The sequence below is a fragment of the Nannospalax galili genome, unplaced genomic scaffold (genome assembly GCF_000622305.1).
Source record: "Nannospalax galili isolate Female #2095 unplaced genomic scaffold, S.galili_v1.0 scaffold779, whole genome shotgun sequence".
In the NCBI taxonomy this organism is placed as follows: domain Eukaryota; kingdom Metazoa; phylum Chordata; class Mammalia; order Rodentia; family Spalacidae; genus Nannospalax; species Nannospalax galili.
Window position 1 is genome coordinate 567171 of NW_008345224.1, and position 11430 is coordinate 578600.

At 44.6% G+C, this 11430-nt stretch overlaps 1 pseudogene; it reads left to right on the plus strand.

The window, feature by feature from the left end:
• The window catches only part of LOC103740724, a 15172-nt pseudogene extending 4220 nt beyond the window's left edge, over positions 1 to 10952 (plus strand).
• The last annotated feature ends 478 nt before the right edge of the window (positions 10953 to 11430 follow it).

The window sequence follows — 11430 nt, forward strand, 5'->3', positions numbered from 1 at the left end:
ATAAAGTTGGGTGGGGTACAGATAGGAGAGGGGATCTAATGGTAATCAAACTATATTGTATGAAAATTGCAAAAATTCAATTAAAATTTTTTTAAAAATTTGTTTTGAGACAGAGTTTGCTAAATTGCCTAGGCTGGCTCTAAACTTGCTCTATAGCCTAGGCTGGTCTCAAAGTTTCAGTCCTGCTTCAGCTTCTTGTGGAGCTGGGATGTCAAGCAAGTGCCATCATACTCAGGTGATAAAAGTCTCCTTTTACTTTTTCTTTTTTTGTGTATATATGATATGATGTGTGTGTATGTGTATCATTTGTACATTTGCGCATAGGAACAGACCAGAGGAGAATGCTAGGTGTCCTGCTCTATCAGTTTCCACCTTATTCCTTTGAGACAGTGTCTCTCACAGAACCTAGATCTAGACTGACAGCCAGCAAGCCACAGAAATCCTCCTGACTTTTCCCCCCGTAGCACTGGGGTTACAGCGCTGTATGAGTGAGTGTTGGCGTCCAGACTCATGTGCTTGTGAAGCAAGTTGCTCTTACCCACAGAGTCATCCTGCCAGCTGGGACATCTCCTTTTTATGTGTCTTGAATATGTGATGTTTGTCTCCTAGAGCGAGTTAGAGTTACCTTAGGGAAAAGATGGTGACCCTTGTTTCTGGAGCCAGAACACTGCAGGACACTTGATTCTCTGAGGCCCTTTGGCCTCCCAGAGACAGTGCCCTTCCACCCAACAGAGCCTTGAAGCTCTGATTGTTCTGTCTAGACGTCCCTGGAATTTCATGCATCTCCTTGTCTTCTTTTGCCGCAGAATCAGAGCTAATGAAGAGATCCATTGCATCTCCTCCTTCATCTCCCTCTGGTGGCAATCTAATTAGGTTCTTCTCCACAATTAACGATTCATAATTAAAGAGGAGCAAAGCTGTGTGTCATTCTTAGACTTCATCCATTAAACAACAATGTCCAATCTTGAAATCCCTCTTCAGACAGGGAGAGATGGCACTTGTGTGGATTTGGAATTCTCCTGCTATGCGAACCTAAATTTAATTATGCAAGGAGGACAGAGCTTTGACTTCAGCCCTCTTAGAAGTACCATAATTAAAACTCAATTAGGGGCAGCGCTGGACAACATCATTATTCAGGTGTCACCCTAGTGAAGAGACAAAGTGCTCAGCGCTGCTCACAGGGATGTCTGATGCCACCGGAGCTTTCGCCAGTTAAGGGGTCTTTCAGTGCCCCTGGAAGCACCATTTGTTAGTTGCTTTCTTTTCAGTAATAACTTTCTAAATGGTTCTTGGGACTGAGGAGATGGCTCAGCGGGTAAAGCAATTGTCATATGTTAGGATCTGAGTTCGGATCTCTGGAACCCATGTAAAGCCAGATTCAATAACGCATGTCTGTAATCCCAATGCCTTCTACCAGAAAGATAGGAGGCGGAGACAGAATACTTACAGAAACTTGTAGGTAGCCTGGAGTGAACAGTGGTAAACAAGAGACGCTGTCTCAAATAGGCTGGAAGGTGAGACCTACACTCAGGTTGTCTTCTGACTGCTGCATGCATGCTATATCACAAATACACACAAGAACATCACACACACACACACACACACACACACAGGTTTAAAGTAAGAAAATTACTCCTTCCATGAATCTGTGATAAAGGATAAAATAAGTCTCATCTAACCTGTCAGCTGTTGATGATAATTTCACTCAGTGTCTCATTTAATCTGCATATAACCTGTAAAAGGTTGGCACCATCCTTATTCAAAGACAACAATTTTAAAGAACCTTCCAGTCATACCAATGTGATCCAACGTGGCCAGGACTGAAGCCAAACACTGGTAACCGCTATGCTCTTCTTGTTTGGAAGACTGTTTTCCAGGGCTGTAGATGCAGTTCAGTTGGTTGAGTGCTTACCTGGTATACAGAGGGCCCTGGGTTCCAGTCTCAGCATCACATAAATCAGATGTAGACACTCATCTGTAATCAGAAATTCAAGGTCATCCTCAGATACATAGTGAGTTCAAAGCCAGCCTGGATCAGCAAAACTTTCTAAAAAGGAAGGGAAGGGAGAAAGAAGAATGTTTTCCAAATGTCTGATTTTTGATGCTTGACTGCGCAGACAACAATTAACTGGGACCAAGAAATCAACACTATTAATAGACTGCCACATCTGCATAGCCACATGAACCACGTGGGAACCCACCTGTGTATAGTCCAGGCTGCCCTCCTATGCATGGTCCAGGCTGCCCCCTGTGCATGGGTTCGGGCCACCCACCTATCATGGTCCAGGATGCCCACTTCTCCAGTGTCTGTGTTCAGCTTCAACAACTCCATCTCTGGGAAGGCCATCATCAGACATCAAAGCTGTAGCCATCCAACCATCCCATGTGGGAGCTCCTAAAACTGTCTGCTCTCCTACCCCCAGGGCATGTGGTTGTTTTCCCACTGGGTGGCAGGTGACTTTGGCTCTGCGCCAAGAGAAGAGCTGAGGAGGATGCCAGGACACCTGTCAACACCCTATGAATCATGGGCACCAGATAACAAGGTGGTTCCCCAAGGCCAAGCTCAAGAGCCTGCTGATGCGTGCAAGTGTACATCCCCACCCACTCCCCACCCCCATTCCCACCCCTGAGGGTCCTAATGTCAATCAGACTGAGAAGGGTGTCTCCACTTTAGGAGTCCCAGCAGATATCCTAGGTTCAGAGATGCCTGTGGAGAACAAGGGTGGGGGAACCACATCCATCGTATTCTCTGCTGTATATACGTGCCCCAGTGTGTGGCTGGTAATTGTAGGGCCTCAAGGCTGAGGAGTTGAGTGAGTTCAGTTGGTGAAGGGCAGTGGGTAGACAGGAAAGGACTGCACAGTGGTCAGGCAGTAACTGCGGGATCTTGACTGCATCACTGACTCAGCTCCAGGCCCTATCTGGACCAGGCTTCTCACCCCACATCTGATTTAATAGATGATGGATTGAGGCACACAGACACCCAGTGCCTTGGAGCTCAGGCAATGCCTCAGTCAGTAAAATGCTTGTTATATAGCTCTGAGGACCTGAGTTCAAATACCCAGAACCCATGTAAAAACCCTGCACGATTACAAGTATACCTATACCCCAGCACTCTGGAGGGTTGGAGCTTGATGGCTATCAGCCTAGCTGCAGGTTCAGTGAGAGAACCTGTCTCAAGGAAATAAGGCAGGGAGTGATAGAGCAGGACACCAGTGTTCTTCTCTGGCCTCTGTACATGCACATGCACAGGGGCATGCATCCACACACTGTACATACTTAGATAAATACACAAAAGGAAAGTGAATTTAAGAGATGGCGTGAACACAACATGTATAAGGAACTGAAATTGGGTCGGAGCAACCTGAGTTCTAATCCTGCTCTGTCAGAACCAACATGTACATCAGGCAGGCTGGTTAATAATTCTGGGCCTCTATAAAGGTGACTTTTGGATACAGATCACCTTTCTATTATCATTTCTCACTAAAGACTAAATGACTGACACAGCAAGCCATGTGGGCCTTCCAACAAGACTGTACAACCAGCCTTTTTGTTAAGCTAAGAAAGAGCTAGGCTTGAATATTGGACCGAAAAATCTCCACCTGTGGATAAGAAGAAAGTACAGGAAGCTCTGGAACACATATTCAGCCACGGAATTTAAGACTCTCACAGTTAGAGGATAAGTTAGCAATCATTCTATCCAGCCCTCTCATCTCACAAATGGAGATCTGAGGCCAAGAAGGGAGGTGGTTTGTCCACCTCTTGTTACCAAGTGTCATAACCAAAACGCATATTAACTACAGGGAACTTGAGGTGTAGGGACAGTTCCTGGAGGGACGGTGTCTGCAGCACTCCGCTCTGTGCAGTTCTGGGTTATTCATCTCAAACCTTAGCATACTCACTGACATCTCCCACCCTTATTTCTTTAATGTATTTCTATAAACACCTCCATCAATAGTCAGGAAAAGCACAAAACAATATCCAAAGTGGACAGTGATGCCGAAGGAAGCTATCAGAGTCCAGGTAAGAGAATACCACACAGGATTTAAGCAGGGAGGGCAAAGAAAGGCTGACAAGTAACCAGGGGATGCGGCAGCAGGGTGCTGACTGAGAGTAAGGACTCAGAGAACACAGTGCACTAGCGTGACATCTTTTTTCCATCAATAAAATATTTTATTACATGGGCTGGAGAGATGGCTCAGCAGTTGCTGCTCTTGCAGAGGACCCAGATTTGGTTTCCAGCTCACAACTTCCTTGTAACTCCAACTCCAGGGATATGCAATACCTCTGGCCTCCACAGACACCTACACCCACATGGTGTGAATAAATTTGCATAGGCTTGCACACACATACACACAAACAAATCTTTCTAAAATGCTATTACAGAAATATATTCTAATTTGGTTAATTATCAGGCATTTTAATACTTGCCCCTAGTATCAGTTACTTTCCTTACTGCTGTGACAAAATACCTAACAAAATTTACTTAAGGAGGAGTTTATTTTGGTTCACAGTTTGAGAATACCTCCCATCATATGGGGATGGGGTGGTGGCAGGAGCTTGAGGCAGCTGCTGACATTGCATCCACAGTTAGGAAGCAGAGAGAGATGAATGTTGGTGCTCAGCTCACGTTCTCCTTTTTAGTCAATGCAGGACCCCAGTCCATGGATGGTGCTGCTCATATTTAGGGTTTGTCTTCCCACCTCAACTAACCCAATTTAGAAACTCATTCACAGCCATACCCAGAGGTTTTTTTCCTCCACAGTGATTCTAAATCCTGTCAAGTTGATGATCAAGATTAGCCATCATAGCTAGTTAGCAGCATTGTTAATAATATACAATACTGTCCATTTGCTTCATCCTCAGCAACACTGACTTTTATCTTTTTACAGAAAGGAAAAGAAGTTGTACAGTTTGAAAGATAGAACATAACTCTCTTAGTTTTGTTTCCTGTTGCTAAGATAAAAAAAAAATACCCATAGTTTCAGGTGATAGTCTGTCATGCCAAGGAAGTCACAGTAATCACATCCATAATCAGAGACATAGAGCAATGAATTCATGCTTGCTAGTGCTCAGCTTGCTTTCTCTACTCTTACACAATCCAATACCCACTGCCTAGGAATGGTTCCACCCACAGTGGGCAGGACTTCTTACCTCAATTAAGGCAGTTAAGACAACCCCCCACAGACATGCTCACATGTCAACTTGATCCAGGTAATTCCTCATTGAGACTCTCATCCCAGGTGATTCTAGGCTCTGTCAGGTTGGTAGTTAAAGCTGACTCTCATACTCCCTATCATTTCACATAGATATTCCGTTGACCATCTCAATGATGCTTTTCCTGTCCTGTATGCTATAAAGGGTTCTGGGGCTGCAGGAGCTAACTTCTTTCTTTTTTTAAAAGTATTTTATTTGTTATTTTTATTTTATGTGTGTGAGTGTATTGCCTGCATGTGTGTAAGTATACTCGTGTCATGCAATGCCCAAGAAGGTCAGAAGAGGGTGCTGGATTCCCTGGAACTAGAGTTACTAACAGTTGTTAGTCACCATGTGGGTGCTGGGAATCGAATCTGGATCCTCTGCAAGAACAGCCAGTGCTCTTAACCACTAGGCCATCTTTCCAGACCCAGGAGCTAATGTCTTTTACACAGTACCTTGAAAATGTTGTTACATGGGGAAGAAAGGGCACTGTTTGCTGAGAGCTCAGCATTTATACAAAAAGATTGTGTTTGCCAAGTTCCACACCAAATCTTACAAACACCCAAGCAGGTTGCAGCTATTTTACAAAAAGCTAACAGAAATAATTGTAAATAATAAATGAATCATTATAAATATGCAAATATCTACTGTGTGATTACTATGTGAAGGTGCTTATAGAATGCTTTTTTAAAGTCCCATCTAATTTCTACAGTGATCCTACAGAATAGATATATATTTATAATCTATACTTTTTTTGTGTGTGTCTTTTTGAGACAGGGTCTCCCTGTAGGCCCAGCTGACCTGGAACTCACTATGTAGACCAGGCTCACTGGCCTTGATCTCATAGAGATCCACCTGTCTCTGTCTCCCACATACTAGAATTAAAGGGGTGTGCCACCTGGCACACACACACACACACACACACACATCATTTTATTTTTTTATGTGTGTGTGTCTCTGTGTGTGTATTCCAGTATGTGAGTGCCTGAAAAGGCCAGAAGAGGGCGTCAGATCCTTTGGAGCTGGAATGAATAGGCATTTGTTGTTAGAACAACTTTTCTGTGATTCACAAATTGAACTTTTGAAGATAACCATATGCTTTTAGATTATTTAGAACTATGTATTCAATCTGTTTCCCTCCCATACACTCAGCTTGTTTAAATTTAACTAGCCTTTAAGAAAAACAATGCAATCAGTCTTCCTATGCTTTGGAAGATTGTGATGTGTATTGTGACTCTGTTATGTCCCTGACTCAGGAGAAAGAGAGAGAGAGAGAGAGAGAGAGAGAGAGAGAGAGAGAGAGAGAGAATTTGAGCTAAAACTGCCACTGAAAACAAAGATAACATTGAAAACAACATATCCCATATCCCATACATGTGTCAAAAGCAACACTGAGCCTAGGCTGATGCACCTTCTCACAGCTTTTTATGTAACACTGCTACAATTTGTGAGTCATCCAGTAGAGAAGACTCAAAATAATCACACTGATGAAAACCAGTGAAGTACCAAAAGCTACAGCCTGTAATGTCCTTTTCCTGAAACTCTAGAAAAGGCAAAACTGTGGTGACAGAAAGTCAGTCAGCAGTGGCCAGGGGCTGCAGGTGGGGAGGCTGGCTGCCAGGATCAGGATAGAACTCTGGGGTCATGGATAGTTCTCCATCTTGACATTATCAATCTTAATGTCATCGATGGCAATACACCAAACATTTGCCACAATTTATATGTACTATTAAAGCTGGTGGGTTTGACCATTAAATTAATCTGGTTTCAAAAGGAAGGGGAGGGAGGAGGAGGAAGAAGACCAGAAGAGAAGGAGGAAGAGGAGGACAAAACAGAGGAAATGAGGAGGAAGAGGAGGAGGCAGAGAGAAAGAAGAGGGGAGGAGGAGAAAAGATAAGGGAGGAAAGGAGGAAGAAGAAGGAGGAAGAGGAAGGACTAGGAGGAGGAAAGGGGAAGAGGAGGATGATGGGAGGGAAGGAAGGAAGGAAAGAAGGAAGGAAGGAAGGGAGGGAAAGAAGGAAGGTATAGGACTTTATGCATATGATAATCCAGAAACTCAGCTTCATAAAGAGCTATACACGTGTACCAGAAGTATGCTCAGTGATGTTCACAGCAGCCTTATGGGTAAAGGTCCCAAACAGGAGCCAATTCAAATGTCCATCAACCATAAAATACTAAGTTGTGTAGCTCACACAATGTGTCCATAGAAGAGGAAAGCCTTCCAAGGAGACATACACCATCCAGGTCGACTTTCATAATGCTCAGCTGCTCAGCCCAGAACGGTTTCTCACATATCTTTCCATTTACTGGAACTTCAGAAACAAACAAAGCTAGTGTGGGCCATGGAAATCTAAATCACAGCCAGCTCTGTGGGGAGGGCGAGTGGGGGTTAAAGGGAGCTTCTGGGGATTATAATCTCCTGATCTAAGAGACATATGTTTGCTCAGGAAGCTGCACACAGCAGAATGCACACTTTAATAGTCGTAAATTAGTCCTCAACAGAATAATTTTTTTAAAGATATATATATATATATATACATACATACAAGAAGGACGGAGGCAGGGGGAGGACAGCTGGAGAGATGGCTCAGTGGCTAAGAGCACTGACTGCTCTTGCAGAGGACCTGGGTTCAGTTCCTAGCACTCACCTGATGGCTAACAATTTTCTGTAACACCAGTTCCAGGAGCTCTGATGCTCTCTTCTGACCTCTGCAGGTACTGCACAACATGGTGCACACTACATACTTGCAGGCAATACACTCATACACATGAATAAAAATAATTAAATATTTTTTTAAAAGGGGCTGGGGAGATGGTTCATTGGTAAAGTGACTGCCATACAAGCTTGAGGGCCTGTTCTATCCCCAGAAACCATGTAATACCTGGGCATGATGGCACACATTTATAAATCCAACACTGCAGAGGCAGATCCCTGGAGCTCACTGGTCAACCATCCTAACCTACTTGAATGAACTCCAGGCTGCTGGGCGACCCTTTCTCAAAAACAAGGAGGACTGAACCTGAGGAGTAACACCCAAGGTTGACCTCTAGTCTCTACATGCACACACACACACACACACACACACACACACACACACACAATGCACATCTGTATATGAGTGTACCCACGTGAATACACACCCACATGCACACACAAAAGAAGATACATATATACAAAATATATTTACTATATTATATTATATTATATTCCTATTCACTCCAGTTCCTTGAATTCAGACTTAGCAGACAGATAAGTCAGGTCCAGGCTTCTCTATCGAGTCCTGCTTGACAAAAAGGAAATTAGTGTCACAGAGAATGTGCTGAGCCTCCATGTGAGCAAAAACTTGTTTGAGAGTTGTTGCCAGAGTTTGGAAAAGTACTATCTTGCAATCATGTGTTTCACATTGAATGAGCTAATTATAACTGTTTCTTATCTGCTCTTTGCATCAGATTTCCCAACACCTGACTCCAGGGCCCTGGAGCCTCTCTAAGACTTGTCATCTCTCCATCTCCCAGGCCGAGGCTCTACTGGAAAGAGATTTAAGCAAGGCTTGAGCTGCTGAGGGCTGTTTGTTTGTAAGGCTCAGAGGGTGAGGGGCCTTTCTGCTGTCTTTTCTCAGATGGGCAAGCTCACTATAGTCCCAGTCCCCTTCCACATTCTGCAACCCAGGAGTGATGGTGCACATCTGTAATCCCAGCACTCCAGTGGTAAAGGCAGAAAGATCCCAAATTCAAGGCAATCCTGTGCTCTACACTGAGGTCTTGTCTCAAAAGAAGAAGAAGGAGGAGGAGGAGGAGGAGGAGGAGGAGGAGGAAGGAGGGAAGGAAGGAAGGAAGAAGGGAAGAGGGGAGGTGGTAGGAAGGAGAATGTGATGGCTATTTTGACCATCAGCTTGATGGGATTTAGAATCACCATAGAAATATATCTCTTGACACATCTGTGAGGGAATTTCTAGAGTAAGTAAATTGAGGTGGGAACACCCACACAAAATGTGGATGACACCTAGACTATATAATAAAGAGAAAGTGAGCTGAGCACCTGCATTCATCTCTCTCTGCTTCCTGACTGTGGTAACAATGTGACCAGCTGCCTCCTGCTCCTGCAGCCATGCCTTCCCCACCATGATGGACTGTATTCTCAAACTATGAGATATAGTAAACCCTTCCTTCCTTAAGTTGCTTTTTTCAGGTATTTTGTAACAACAACAAGAAAAATAAAGGACAGAAAGAAGGGAAGAGAAAAGAGAGAGGAGGGACCGGGAGAAAGAGGGAGAGAGGAAAGGAGATGGGTCGGGGCAGAGTGAAGTTTGAGTTCTAGCTCCCCTTGAGTTTGGGAGGTGAACTAAGTGTCTCACTGCAGATTTGGGGTTCCAGCCATCCACATTACTTATAATATCTAATTTTAATTCTTTTTACTACATTCATTTATTTTATGGGTGAGTATGGGTGTGTATGGAGGTCAGAGGATTTTTTTGGGAGTCAGTTTTCTCACCTTCCACCATGTGGTTCCCAAGGGATGAATTCAGATCCTTAGGCTTGGCAGCAAGTGTTTTGCCCACTGAGCCACCTTACTGGCCCACATTATCTAATTTGATCCCTCAGTGGTCTTGCTTAGGAGAATAGTTAAGTAAGTACCATGCTATGATTGTTGCTTTTGCTGTCACCTTGACTGGGTTAAGAGATGTTTAGCACCAGCGGAATGCACCTGAATGTCTGGGGGTCGAGGGAAGCTTCCAGAGAGGGCTGGCATGTGACAATGACTTGGGGAAAAGACTTGCCCTGAATCAGGGCAACACTGACTAAGGGCTGGAGCTGGAGCTCAGTGGGTAGAGTGCTTACTTCATACACATGAAGCCCTGGGTTCCATCCCCAACACCACATAAACCAGGCATAATAGAGCATGCCTGTAATCCCAGCACTCAGGAGGAACAGAAGTTCAAGGTCATCTTTACTTGCTACATAGTGAGCTTGAGGCCATCCAGGTCTATCTGAGCTCTTGTCTCAACAACAAAAAGAAGGCCCTGACTGAAATTACCCTCTTTTAGAGATGGAGTGACTATGATGTTCCCAAGATCACACAGCCACAAACATGGTATAACTGAGTCTTGAACGTTAAACTACTGACACACTGGCCTCATGATCAAGAATTTGACTCATCTGGGCTGGAGAGATGGTTCTGTGGTTAAGAGTATGCACTCTTGCAGAGGACCTGATTTCAGTTTCAGGCACCCACTGGAGGTAGCTTACAACCTCCTGTAACTCCAGCTTCAGGGGATCTCACATCTTCTTCAGGCACCTGCATACATGTGCACATACCCACATACACACATATACATACATACACATTATTAAAATTAAAAATATTTTATTAACATTGCTTTTTTAAAGAAATAACATGATCACATTGAAAAATTTTGTGTAGATTGGAGAGCCCCTCGAGATGAGAGAAGGAGAGCTCAGCACAATGAAGTGGAGTGGAGGGACAAGATCAACAACTGGATTGTCCAGCTTTCAAAAATCATTCCAGATTGTAATGCAGACAGCAGCAAGACAGGAGCAAGTAAAAGAGACATCCTGTCCAAAGCCTGTGATTACATCCAGGAGCTGCGCCAGACCAACCAGTGCTTGCAGGAGACTTTCAAGGAGGCCAAGCGGCTGAGGATGGACAATGAGCTGAAGGATGAGAATGCCCTGCTCGAGCTCAGCTGCAGCAGCACAACCTGGAGATGGTGGGTGAGAGTGCCCGTCAATGACACTCAGTAGGCCTGCCATCTGCTGCCGGCTTCTGTCCCTTCCCCAGCCCTTAGCACAGAGAGGGAGACACCCCTCCTCAAGCTGTGGTTTTTTATAGTAGATTTTTAACAAAAATGAGGAGACAGAATGCATTTCTGTGGATACATTCCCCACCACCCTCCTCCATGCAGAAATGATTGCCCACCTGACCATCTGTCCATTAGCCTCCCTTCTCAGCCCTCAACAGGCCCATCCCTTCTAGTGGGCTCACCGGGGAAGTGCCAGGGAGGAGGGCAGAGGCCCCACCTGCCACCTCCTTGGTTTCTAGAGGTACTGAGACAGGGTGCTTATGGGAAGGAGGCCTTCCCTGGGGCCTGGGCCTATGCAGGAGGCCACACCTCCCACCCCTCTTATTTCTGGATTCCTGTTCACCTCTGGATGTGTGTGTGTGTGTGTGTGTGTGTGTGTGTGTGTGTGTGTATGTGTGTTTTAATTTTC